General features: G+C 42.2%; 1 pseudogene; it reads right to left on the bottom strand.

Annotated features, from left to right (window-relative positions):
• Nucleotides 1-10,058: 10,058 nt before the first annotated feature.
• LOC102752595 lies at nt 10,059-11,026 on the bottom strand (annotated as a pseudogene).
• Between the last annotated feature and the right edge of the window lie 1,874 nt (nt 11,027-12,900).

Raw genomic sequence — 12,900 nt, 5'->3', positions numbered from 1 at the left:
CAATGGGATAGTATGCAGCTGTAAAAAAAGGATATCTTAATCTTTGAGACAGCATGGAAGGACCTTGAGAGTATTATGCTAAGCAAAATAAGCCAGTCAGATAAAGATAAGTATCACATTATCTCACTTATATATGGAATCTAATGAACAAAATAAACTGACAAACAAAATAGATCCAGAGACATGGAAGCATGTAACAGACTGAAGATTCTCAGAGGGAAGGGGGTAAAGGGAAGAGATCAATCAAAGAACGTATATGTAGATATGCATAACCCATGGACACAGACAATAGTGCAGGTTTTCTTATGCATGATCTCTGCTATTATCCTCTGCTCAATTTATTATGCAGCCATCATAGGCCCCAGGCTGCTTTGGGAACTGTGGCAGCTTTGAATAAATTCCAGTATAATTCATGATAATGGCTTTTCTACGTTGCTGTTTATTCAGATGCCCGAAAGAGTTGCATTTCCATTTTGTTGATCCTGTGAACATAGTTCAGACAATCACATGTAAAATGGTTTCTTCCTAACTCCTCATTTCTGAATTGAATATTCACACAGTGTGCAAAGAGCAAAAGGTAAAGCTCAGACATGTTAGGAACAAGTTGTCTTCTAGTAGATTCCATCAGGGAGGAAGGATTTCTGGACTCACTGGGGAGTAGCCCACTAATCCCTTCTAGCATTCTATTTAAAGCAATCTGGCTTCACTGGCCTCAACTGCCAGCTCTTACTCATGCCATATCCTGATGACTTCATAGCTAAGCGAATCTTGATTCCAGCCCTTGAGCGAAGGATCTTGCCACATCACTGCCAAGTTTTGTCTATGCCCCTACCTCTAATAGGTTGCCATCTGCTCAAAGATCAGGCATCCATTGTGAAAATCAGGATGAACTTAATGCTGGCCATTACCTGACTCAAACTGGACAAATTTAGAGATAATAGCTTAATCCAAGCACCCATAAGGAAGAAAAATGAGATCTCTTAGGATTGGTGAGAGCAAATTAAGTAAAACTTTGGGATTTAGGCAGTCACATCAGCCTCTTTTATGAAATGTCATTGCTCCTTATGGAGACTATACCTTGCATGTTATTTTGACACCGGTTTTCAGCTGAAAGGAGTAATGATTGGGCAAGCTCCAGACTCTCAGCCTATTAAGTGGCATGTGATAAAGTGGCATTAGAGCAGCAGCACTCGGTATTCCAATTTGCAGTTAGGACTAGGGTAGTGGATTGGCTGTTGAGGTCATTCAGCCTTAAATCCAGTCCGGGCATGCTTTCGGACCAACACTATGCCTTTGGCATTGCCATCAGTATCACATGGCTGTGCCAGAATTGTCATCAAGGAAGGACAGATGAGTTTAAATCACCCAGACTTTCTCATTGTCTCATTCTTCTGGGACAAGGGAAAGATGTGGGAAACTGATATAGGGTTAAGCCTCGGACTGACCTGCTGGCAAAGTCACAAACAAGTCCTAGCTTAGAGGGCACAGTCCTCTTAGCATAATTAGGCTTGACCTTATAACTCTCCCTAGATCTTATCTGGGAGGCTAAGGGGCTGAGAAAGTGCAGGAAGTATAACCATGGTGTAAACAAGTGAAACTCACAAGAACTGTGTAACTATGGTAACCAGTACCTTGCTTACCTCTCACTATAAAAAGCTTGGTGAGGCCTGAGCACAGTGGAAGTCCTTCCTCTTGAGTTGGACTTGCCGCCTGGCCCCACAATATTCCCAAATTATCTTGTGTCTTTTCTTTTTCATTTGTTGTGCGGCTCCTCTTCCAGACCCAAACCCTGAACCACGCAGGACGTGGAGGGAAACACGACAGAAAGAAAATAACATGAAGAGGAATTTAAGGGCAGTTGGCCCTTTCAGGACAGCACTAATGAAAAAGTATTAAATCTTAGTAAATGGGGATCCCCAGGCATAGAACCAGGTCCTACTCTTTCCTCTGAAAGAAGGAGGTAAAATTATTTGCCCAAACTAGACCCAACATGTCTGCTCATCTCCTACAGCCATTCATTAACATGATCACCTCCATACCCTTTTAAGGGCTATAGACATTTTCATTAAAAGTTTATCATAGACATAAGTCAGATCTCTAAAGTCCCCAGAGATATTCAAGGGGGCTTGGCACTACAGACTCTCACCTATTTCAACTCCAGCACCCCACAAAAACTGGACCTGAGTTCAAATGACTTGTATGTGGTACATTTCCATCATTCCCCCTGCAATGCCCACAACCAGTGTTGCTACTCAGTATAGCATATCTGCTCTCAGAACCTTTCTCCAGATGACACTTCATCGTTTGCCCCTGTCCTAAGGTCCCAAAACAAAATAAAGGTCTGAGTGAGCAATCAACTCAACGTACTGTTCCCTGTTTCAGCGATGGCTCTCTAACCTCCCAACTCTATTTTCTGCTCTCACCCAAGTTCTTGTCCAAAGTCATGTACTTTCCTGTACACAGTGCATCCTTGAGACTCTCCTCTCTTATTCCCTTTCCTGGAAAGTCCTCCCCTCTTTCTTCCTCTTGGATTTCCAAATACTATGCTTGGCTCCAGTCAAACTCTGACTTACCATGCAATATTTCCTGATCCTGTGCCCTTGAACTGCTCATACTTTCTTCTGTGCTCTTTTAGCAACCTGACTCTACTAAGACCAGTGGCTATAAGAATTGATGCAATTTCTAAATGGAACCTAACAAAGGTTCCAAAAGTGGTGTAGGCACTTGTCAGTATCAATGTCATATGCACCAAGCAGGATTTGACTAGTCGCCATCTCAGTCAAGTACAACTTTATTATCCCTGTTGAGGGTCACAGAAGCAGGGTAGTGAGTGTGGAGACCTTGCATTTCATTCTGGTTGGGTGAAGTGTGCTAAGAAACCAGGTAAAGAAAAAAAGATACTTACCCATGGGTGAGGGCCAGGGCACTCTGACTCCCACTGGCTCCAACAACGCACTCTTCCTCACCTCTCATATTGAACTCACTAGGGCTTTTGTCTCTGCTTTCAAAATGGCTCTCAAATTCATCCCTCTCTTGTATACTGCCTGATAAGCTTCCTAAGAGACTATATGAACCTTTTGTTTGGCTGCTCCTAGCTCCAGTTTATATCACACTCTGCTACCAGTCCATCCTCCTGAAGTGTGCTTGAAATCACTGACATGTGTCACCTTTCAATCTGCATGCACACTCTCATCTGGCATATAAGGTCTCAGACTTCTGGCCTTAACCTCCCAACTCTATTTTCTGCTCTCACCCAAGTTCTTGTCCAAAGTCATGTACTTCCCTGTACACAGTGCATCCTTGAGACTCTCCCTCTCTTATTCCCTTTCCTGGAAAGTCCTCCCCTCTTTCTTCCTCTTGGATTTCCAAATACTATGCTTGGCTCCAGTCAAACTCTGACTTACCATGCAATATTTCCTGATCCTCTGCCCTTGAACTGCTCATACTTTCTTCTGTGCTTTTTTAGCAACCAGACTACACTTGTCATACAGTGTTGATTACACTCTCCTTTATTTTAATGTTCATTAGCTTGTGAACTCAGAGAATGTAAACTTGTTATCTGGTGTACCTTTGCACATATAAGATCCTGAGGCACGATGCAATTAACAATAAGCATGAAATGATTCAACCTGCTGTTCTGGCTCTTTTACATTTTGACACCTGGGTGTTTATTTACAGAGATCTTATGCTGTGATGGTTAAGGCTTCAGCCTTTGGGCCCTGGCCAGTAAGGCTCAGTGTGTTGGACATTGTCCCATGTACCAAGGGCTTGCTGCTTCAATTCCAGTCAGGTCAGATGCCCAGGTTGTGGCCTGATCCCCAGAATTGGTCATGCAGGAGGCAGCCAATCATTGATGTTCTACTCTCACATCAATGTTTCTCTCTCTCTCCCTCTCTATTCATCTCTAAAAGTCAATTAAAAAATATATTTTTTAAAAATATAGAGTTCAGACTTTGTAATCCAAACTATCTGGATTTGGATCTTGGCTCTATCCCCTAACATCTGAGTGATCTAGGGCAAGTTACTTCATTGGGATTGTTAATAGGGATCTCACACAGTCACCACAAGAATTAAATGAGTTGATACGAGTAAAGCATTTAGAACAGTGCCTGGTACACAGTAGACATTCAATAAAAAGTAGCAAGTTCATTTAGCTGTTCTTCAAGTCTGTGATCCTTAAAGAACAAAGGATCACAGTAACTGTGGGCAACTGAATGACACCGTTTGTATTTGTGTAGACAGCTTAATCCTTCTGTGGACCATCATATCCATTCTGTGCCTCTGTGTACAGTCCTCTGGTGTCTCTTCTCTCCAGTTGTCTCCCAGTTTCAACCCTAAATATTAATGTCTTTCTGTAGAAATAAATTGGAGTGCTAAATTTGGAGAGATGGTAAGCCACATCTACTCTGGGACTAGGCATTTTCCATGCTTTTCATGCCACTGCTCTCACAGAATCTGATCTCCTGGTTTCTGATTCCTGTCCATCTGGGATTCTAGACCTGCCTGCTCCTTTCTGTCTTAGTGGACTCCTCATCATGTCTTCCTGGATTGTAGAATCTGCTAGGTTACTTCTGCTCCAGAGCCTTTCTCTTCCTGGCTCATCCTATATAATAAAAGCGTAGGTGGCATCATGTGTGATGTCATCACAAGATGGCTGCCACAAGATGGCTGCTGCAAGATGGTTGGCAGGGGAGGACAGTTGGGGGCGAACAGGCCAGCAGAGGAGGTCGTCAGGCTAGCAGGGGAGGTTAGCTGGGGGTGATCAGGCTGGCAGGGGAGGGCAGTTGGGGTTCTCACACATATGTAATACCTTTTGTAATATTTTAAGCAATAAATAAAAAAATAAATTAATTAATTAAAAAAATAATGGGGTTCTCTTTACTTTGGATGCTCATTCTTCTATCTTGGATGAAAAGTATGAGTGCTTTAGACATCTTGATGACTGGGTTTTAGCACAGCTGTTCTCATCCCAGTTTAGTTGTGATTGATAAAAATAGTTGGATTCACCTCTCAGGCTATTGAAAATAGTAAATATTTACTGGGTTTATTTTGGAATATTTTAGTAATAAAATACTTAAATGTCATGGACAAAACCATAATGCACTCATTTTTATTAGTGCCATCTGTTAATTAAAATATTGCGTAACAATAAAAATTAGATTGGCCTTAAAACTACAAGTATATTAAGGTCTATACCCTTCCACTGTACTTATTTTAAAGTTGGTGATTAGAACAAAGAGTTAATGTAATAATATTGGGTTAAGTCTATCTTTTAAGGATCTAAAACCATGTAAAATTTAGAATAAAACAACAGAAACAGAACTATAGAATCCAGAACTCTATAATATGCATTCACCATGTGCTGTTCACAGGGGTATGTTAAATATGTTCTTCATATTCAGGTATTTTGTAAACAGTGTTGACTTTTATCTTATGTTCAATAGTCTTTAAATCCCAACAGCATTATAATTTTTGCATTTTTTAAAATGCCTGAGCAAGTGTCTACAATAATCATATTATCTAAAGAATTTTATAGGTAAAACTACTTGTGGAAGTAGTATACATAGTGGTGTGAGCAATTTCACATGTATGTAACATGCACCTGTGTATATCCAGCCTCAGTGACGTGTTTATGCCAATTGCAGGATAGCATTTGCAGTCCAGTTTAATGTCAATTTGATAAATGGCATTTTAGTTGAACAAGCAAACATAGTGCAAATATTTGACTTATTTTTTTTAAATGTAAATCTGTGTAAAATATTTGAAGGAATTATTTAAGGTATAAAAATGATGTTTTCAACTTGCTATTCAAGCCTACAGATTTTTCTTTTCAGTGTAAACTTGTTTTCTTCATTCTTCCCAACACAAAAGTGTTTCAAAATATAAGTTTGATTTTTTGTAAGATAACTTATTTGGAGATTCCAATTCCCTGTTAAACAATCATGCCCTTTTTCTCTTACCTTTTTATTTATAAGTAAGTAATCCTTCATTTGGTTAATGAGTATTAAGATGTGCACAGCCATTGTGGCTCAGTGGTTGAATGTGAAGTTATGAACCAGGAGGTCACAGTCCAATTCCAGGTCAGGACACATGCCCAAGTTGTGGGCTCAATGCCCAGTAGGTGCGTGCAGGAGGCAGCTAATAAATGATTCTCATCATTGATGTTTCTCTTTACCTCTCCTTTCCTCTTGGAAATCAACAAAAATATTTTTAAGAAATAGATGTGTTAGAATGTAGATGCCTTGTCCAGCTCTCTGAAACAAAATTAAAAACTTATTTAAAAAAAAAAAAAAGCTGTTTGACACATAAACCTCCCAGTTCCCAGCCCTTTCTTGTCCCTCTGATCTCCATCCACTTGTTGACCCTTTTTTTTTCTTTCCCTCTGTCAGCTTTCAAGTTATGACCTCACCTATCCACGTTATTTAGTGTTAGCAACTAACTATGTCTGTAGTGAAAAAGTATTAGAGTGATCCAGTCTTAGGCATTAATAGCCTGAGACTGAAAAATGTGTCACATAATGTTGAAGAATAGTGCTAAGCACTTTGACAAGTACAAAAGTGGCATGAGTCAAGATACAGTCCAGCTCTCATTCTGGTTTGAGAGAAAGTGCTAATGCGCTTGCAATATTATTACTAATACATGATAATGTGTTTAAAAGCAATTTATGTGTACTGAGCTATAAGTGCTTCAAGGATTCAAAATAAAAGTGGCCCAATAATGACTGCAGTGATCAAGGAAGGTTGCTTTGAATGAGTTAAGTGGCTCCTAAGGATGGATATGACTTGGCTAAGCAGAGGGAACAGAGGTGATCGCATGAGGCACAGTAGAAAAAATATATATGCAAAGGGAAGTAAATGAACACAGTACATTTATGTGAAGACAAGGTTGCCTGGAGTGAGCAGTACAGGTTTTAAGGCCAGACCGCTCTATGCCGAGGAGAGCTCTGAATAGCAAAGAGAATAACTGAAGCGCATACAGTGGAGAATAAGGAACCACTCTGTGAGATTTTGATTATTTGTTTTCTCATATAAAAAAAGGAGAAACTTGAGTCCTAACCGGTTTGGCTCAGTGAATAGAGCGTCAGCCTGTGGACTAAAGGGTCCCAGGTTCGATTCCGGTCAAGGGCATGTACCTTGGTTGCGGGCACTCCCCAGAGGGAGTGTGGAGGAGGCAGCTGATTGATGTTTCTCTCTCATCGATGTTTCTCTCTATCCCTCACCCCTCCTCTCGGTTAAAAAAAATCAATAAAATATATTTTTTAAAAAATGAGAAATTTGAAAGGCATAAGAAGAGTCTCACCCACTAGAAGTATGAACTTCTTTGAACAAACCAATCTCCTTGGCTAATTACATTAGCACTTTATATTCACAGACAGCTTCGCCTTCAGGGATTCACCCACCTACCTTTGTAACCAAGGGACAGAAAAAGTGAAAGGAGTTTTAGGGATAAAATAGGCAGGTTTAGGGAGTTTTAGGAATAAAGAGGGTCCATGAGGAAGGAATGCATAGATGAGGGCTTGGAACTGCCAGAAGGCATACATTCATAGAGGCGGGGGTGGGGTGGGGGGGAAGAAAGGGGTGCCGCAAGATAAGAGGAGAGGATGACATCCATTTACAGAAGATAGGAAAAGCCACAGGGTATGGAAGAGAAGAGGAAAACAGATTTTCACAGAGGATAGAGAATTCTACCACTGAAGGGGGAAAGAGGAGGGCACCATGTGGTTTGGGGCTTTGAAGCTTCTATAGTGACCAGTAAGAAGGGAGCATCACGAGACAAGGAACTGCAGCCCTTATATACTTTAGCAAAAAGAGCTTGGTGGGTTACCCCCTGGGAACAGGGCCCTTCCCTACATGGGAGTCTGTATTTCCTTCCAATAAATTTCCACCATTTCATCTACCATCTTTTGTCCATGGCTTCATTCTGGGAATCCGTATGGACAAGAGCCTGGGAAAGAAATCACCCTTGCATCCTGCTCAGGAAAACAACCTCACTCAAAATCAGCTGGCTTTTCAAGATCGGGAAAACAGATCAAGGGGTTAGATCTACAACTTCCTTATTTCCAAGAATTGAGCTTCTACTACTAGGTCAGACCTGTCCTGAGTACTCTCTTAACATTCAAAGGTTATTGCAATGTCTCTCACAACTCTCACAACTTATTTTGCTTGTTTATCAGGTTTTTCTGTAAATTTATTATAGTTTTTTTAAAAAAATATATTTTATTGATTTTTTACAGAGAGGAAGGGAGAGAGATAGTCAGAAACATCGACAATTTATTATAGTTAAGTAAACCTTACTCTCTTGGTTCTAGTTGTTGAGTTCATTCATTCCTAGTGTTGATAAACTCTGTCTTCCAAAACCATAGACCTGAAGGCCAGATGCTGGTCCTTGGTGAATTTTCCAGGCAAAGGCTCCCTTGGAAAGTCTCTTGTCAGCTAAAGACCTGGTGTAGTGGAATAGACTGCCCATAGCTACAGTTATCAAGACATTGTCACAAGGCTTGGTTAAATAGGCTGTATGGTGATAATATGTTAGATGAGACTTCCTTAAACCAGTCTGGGAAGCAACCAAGTCTCAATAAAAGCCCCGAAGTTACAGCTCTAATCCATCTAAACCCATTAAACTGATTATTGACTATCTCAGTTCAAATTGATTGGAATCATGACTTGATTGAGGGTTCCTAACCCCTTGGTTTTTGTCACAAGATGGTAATAAATTTATAATGGTATTTACTCCAATGGTAGGCAGTCTTCAGTATTATTGACACTCCCATCAAATACCCAGAAATCTCTCCTGATTCTTTTGTTTGTTTTGGGTGTTGTTGTTTTTTTTCAGTTACAGTTTACATTCAATATTATTCTGTATTATTTTCAGATGTATAGCATAGTACTTTTCAGAGTGGTCCCCCTAATATTTCAAGTACCCACTTGGCCCCATAGAGAGTTATTACAATATTGTTGATTATATTCTCTATGCTGTACTTTCATCCCTGTGACTATTCTGTAACTACCAATTTGTGCTTCTTAACCCCTTCACTTTTTCACCCAGCCTCCCAACATCCCTCTCCTCTCTCAACCCTCCGTCTACCTCACCAGATTCTTGATTTCTAAGTGATCTTCACCCTTCACCCTACATTTTATATGCTGTCTCTACATCTTTAATGGAAAAAAAAACCCACAAATGACTTTTTTGTCATTTATATAATTATTTAAACTCAAATTGCAGTGTCTTTTCTGCTTCTTTTTTTGTGCTCCCACTTTATCAGACAAAAAGTCTCCACTCCCCATAGGGCAGAAGCAAATTGATCATGTCCTCAGAGAATTAACATCTTACAGACAGGTTCTTAAGACTTATTCTTGAGTTGCTGAAGACTTAGGGTGTTCTGTGAAATCCTGACATAGCCAGTGGGACCATTTGGGGTAGGCACTGTGCCTTTGCCTCTACTGCTGCTTCATCTAGGTTCAGTGATAGGTCTGGAATGGCTGAATTGGCATTCCAAAAGTATCACGAAACCAAATGCTGGCTTCCAGATGCTAAACACTGAGACATGGAAGCATCGAACAGAGTGCGGAATCTCAGAGGGAAGGTGGGGGAGGGTGGGTGGATGGGAGGTAACCAACCAAAAGCCCTTGTATGCATATATGCATAGCCCATGGACACGGACAATAGGGTGCTGAAGGCCTGGGGTGGGGTCAATGAGGGGGAAAGGAACGTATGTAAAATTTTCAACAATAATTATTTTTTTTAAAATGATGCTAGCCACAGGTATGCCTGCCTCTGTGAGCTAAGGTACAGCTTATTTACTTGGGAATGTTATTTTTCATTTTAAAACGGATCCAGCAGAGGTGTCTATTTTTCCTTGGCTGAGGTTGGAATGTAAGATCCAGAGGGGAGTTCTGTTGGAAGAGCCAAAGGCAAGATCCCGTTGTCTCACATTTGGTGAGAGTCATGAACCCACCTTCCCACCTTCCACACCCCACTTTGGAAAGAAGGGGAGAAAGATGGAGCTCCTCTCATAGGTTAAAAAAGAAAACGGTTTCAGCCACTGAGAGGATGAGAGCCAAGCCTTTATAAGAGACGCAAAGGGCTGGGAGACGTCGGGGTCAGCGCTGGTACAGCTGAATGATGCCAGCCTTGTGCAGGTCTTCCCACAGCATCGCCTCAAGATACAGATCATGGTTCAGATAAAATTTCAGTGGCATCTTTTCTCGGTCAAAATAGTGGTCAGAAAAGTCCTGGTAGTTTTTTGTGATAAATCCATAGGCACTGACCTGATCACAGGTATGCAGGGCTGTCAGCAGCATGAGGGCCCCAGTGCTAGGCATGTATATGCTTTTGGCATCTATGTGAATGTGGCTGGAATTCAAAAACCTCTCCTTCAGGTAGTGGATGAAGTTGGGATGCAGTAACTTAAATTTACCTGCAGGGGCTTGTGGTCCAAAATAGGCCTCAGGCCTGTCCCCTTTGTCCTGACCCTCAGGGACAGGCACACCCAACAGGGCGGAGCGCAGCATCAGGTAGTCGCGGATGCTGGAAGGGATGAAGATGTAGCGCAAGCCCGGCCCCCGCGGCACGGAGCCGAAGCCCAGGTGCCCGTAGTTGTAGAGGGAGTTCTTCATGGTGTTCACCGTGAAGCCGTAGAAGGAGGTCTTGGTGCCCACGTCCTTCTCGAAGCCTGTGATCACCGCACCATTGAGCCGGAAGACATAGTCGTGGGCGTCGATGCGCCGGCCCTGGCGGGAGCCCTTCAGGATGCCTCCGTTGGCCACCACCGCGCAGCGAAGGCACCGCGGTTGCCTTCTACCTCCTCACCATGCTTAGGCGCAGCGTGGAGGCGATGGCCTCCCGGGGGAGGCCGCGCCAGCTGTAGGGTCCCTGGAGCTGGATCAGGGCGTCCCAGAGCTGCGGGGTGAGGAGGCCGCCCCACAGCAGGACCGGGGTGGACAGGTTGAAGAGCCGCTGGGGGCGCGGGTGCCCCTGCAGGGCCGCGGCCAGGGGGCGCGGACAGGGTCTCAGTCCAGCGTCTCCGCTCCGTCACAATCCCAGTCTGTAGAACGGGTACAGCAGGGAGAACTGGCCTCTTCGGACAGCGCGGAAAACAGAAGCTCAGAGACCTTAATGCTGGCCCAGTGTCAGGAGTTGGTTAATTCTTCCATCAGACCATGTCTCTCTCTGGGATCCGAATTAATTTTCCTTTTCTAAACCTAGGTACTCAGGGTGCAGAATAGCCCATTTACTGGGAAAGTGACCCACACATTTATTCAATAATAATAATAATAATTTCTAAGCCTTACCTACATGTTAATATCTACACAAGAACATTTGCTAATGTTGCTTTTTTTCCCTATGGCCACTTGGCTTTGCTACTCCTCCTTGTTGTTTACGAAATGCAGATTTTCCAAAAGAAATGGGAATGTTTGGACTCCTTTGTATTTCTGATTAAGTTTATCCCATATAAAAAGGCGGCTGATTTGCACCTTATTTAGAAAATGTGCATATATGGAAAGAGGTAACACCCCACCGTCTCCCACTTTAATCAATTATCCAGATTAGCAATTCAAAAGTATTTCCCATATCTTATCTGCCTTACTTAACACTCAATCATTCCTGAGTCGTTGAGGGACTTACACATGAGGAATACTTTTAATTTACTTTTTCTGTTGTTGAGTCTATTGTTCATCTCAGCTGTTGAGAAAACAAAAGAACAGTAGATGAATATCTCCACCTAGAGCCTGTTTAGGAGAAATGTGATTGCTGAAAAGCAGTCACTCTGTATCCGGATGGTGGATGGTGGGCTGTAATGCAACAACTCACTGTGTCAGGAGAAAGCGTCAAGGGTATGACTAACCTGTTTGGAATGGACACTGTGTGGGCAGGTTTAGATCCCCCAGGACGCTGCTTTAGTTTCTATCCATGTGTCCTAAGATTGCTGGGCACAGAGTAATCCAGAGCTTTATAGTGCAAATGAACCAAATGGAGCCCTAACGTGTCTCTATCTGATGCCATCCCGGCATAGGCAGTACATGAATAATTTGGAGTCTGTGAGGTAAATTCCACCATAAAAATAAGCAAAGGGTGTATTGGGAAGAAAAGAAGTGGCGCTTACGCCAGACTTAGCAGTTCCAGGACAGTCTCCTCAATACGCCGATATAGGAATTAAACATAAAAGGGTATTTTTATTTTTAATGATAATTTTATTTAATTTGCCTTTGTGTGCATATTTTATTTCAGTTATAAATATTCACACACACATACACCCTCATTCCATCTCTTCCGGCATCTTACTTTTCCCATTTCTATTAACACCTTCCCCGTGGCTTATGACTCATTCTCAGTTTTTCTTTTACTTATTTGATTTGCCAGTCTTTTTGGACATTGTTCACTACTCCCACCTACCAGAAATTCTCTCTTCCCGTGATCCTCACAGCACTAAACTGTAACAGGTGCTGTGAATGTTTCATCCATAGCTCTTAAGCACTTAGCATTCCCATGCATGACAGCCCAGACTTCCTACCTCCAGCACCAGATACTTTTGCCTGAGGGTTCTCTGACCATTGGAACCCATCATCAATGCACATGTGACAGGCCAGTAGTGTCAGGGAATTAACCACCCCTGAGAACCACCCCTAACCAATGACTAACTGCAGTTGCTATACAGATACTTCAGCCCTTGTACCCCAGAGACAAGACAATTTTACAGCGCATATCTGCACTGGGGCTCCGAGTTCCACAGTAAAGTTGAGCTTCAGTTGCTCACAACTATACATTGCTCCATGTCCCAATTATGCCCCCATTAATTAATTATTTATCTGTCTAGAGTGGTTCTCAGCCTTCTGGCCCTTTAAATACAGTTCCTCATGTTGTGACTCAACCATAAAATTATTTTCGTTACGACTTCATAAC

Source organism: Myotis davidii, unplaced genomic scaffold (assembly GCF_000327345.1).
Source record: "Myotis davidii unplaced genomic scaffold, ASM32734v1 scaffold1586, whole genome shotgun sequence".
Lineage (NCBI taxonomy): Eukaryota > Metazoa > Chordata > Mammalia > Chiroptera > Vespertilionidae > Myotis > Myotis davidii.
The sequence above is the reverse complement of the archived record's forward strand: the minus strand, read 5'-3'. Positions and strand labels throughout refer to the sequence as shown.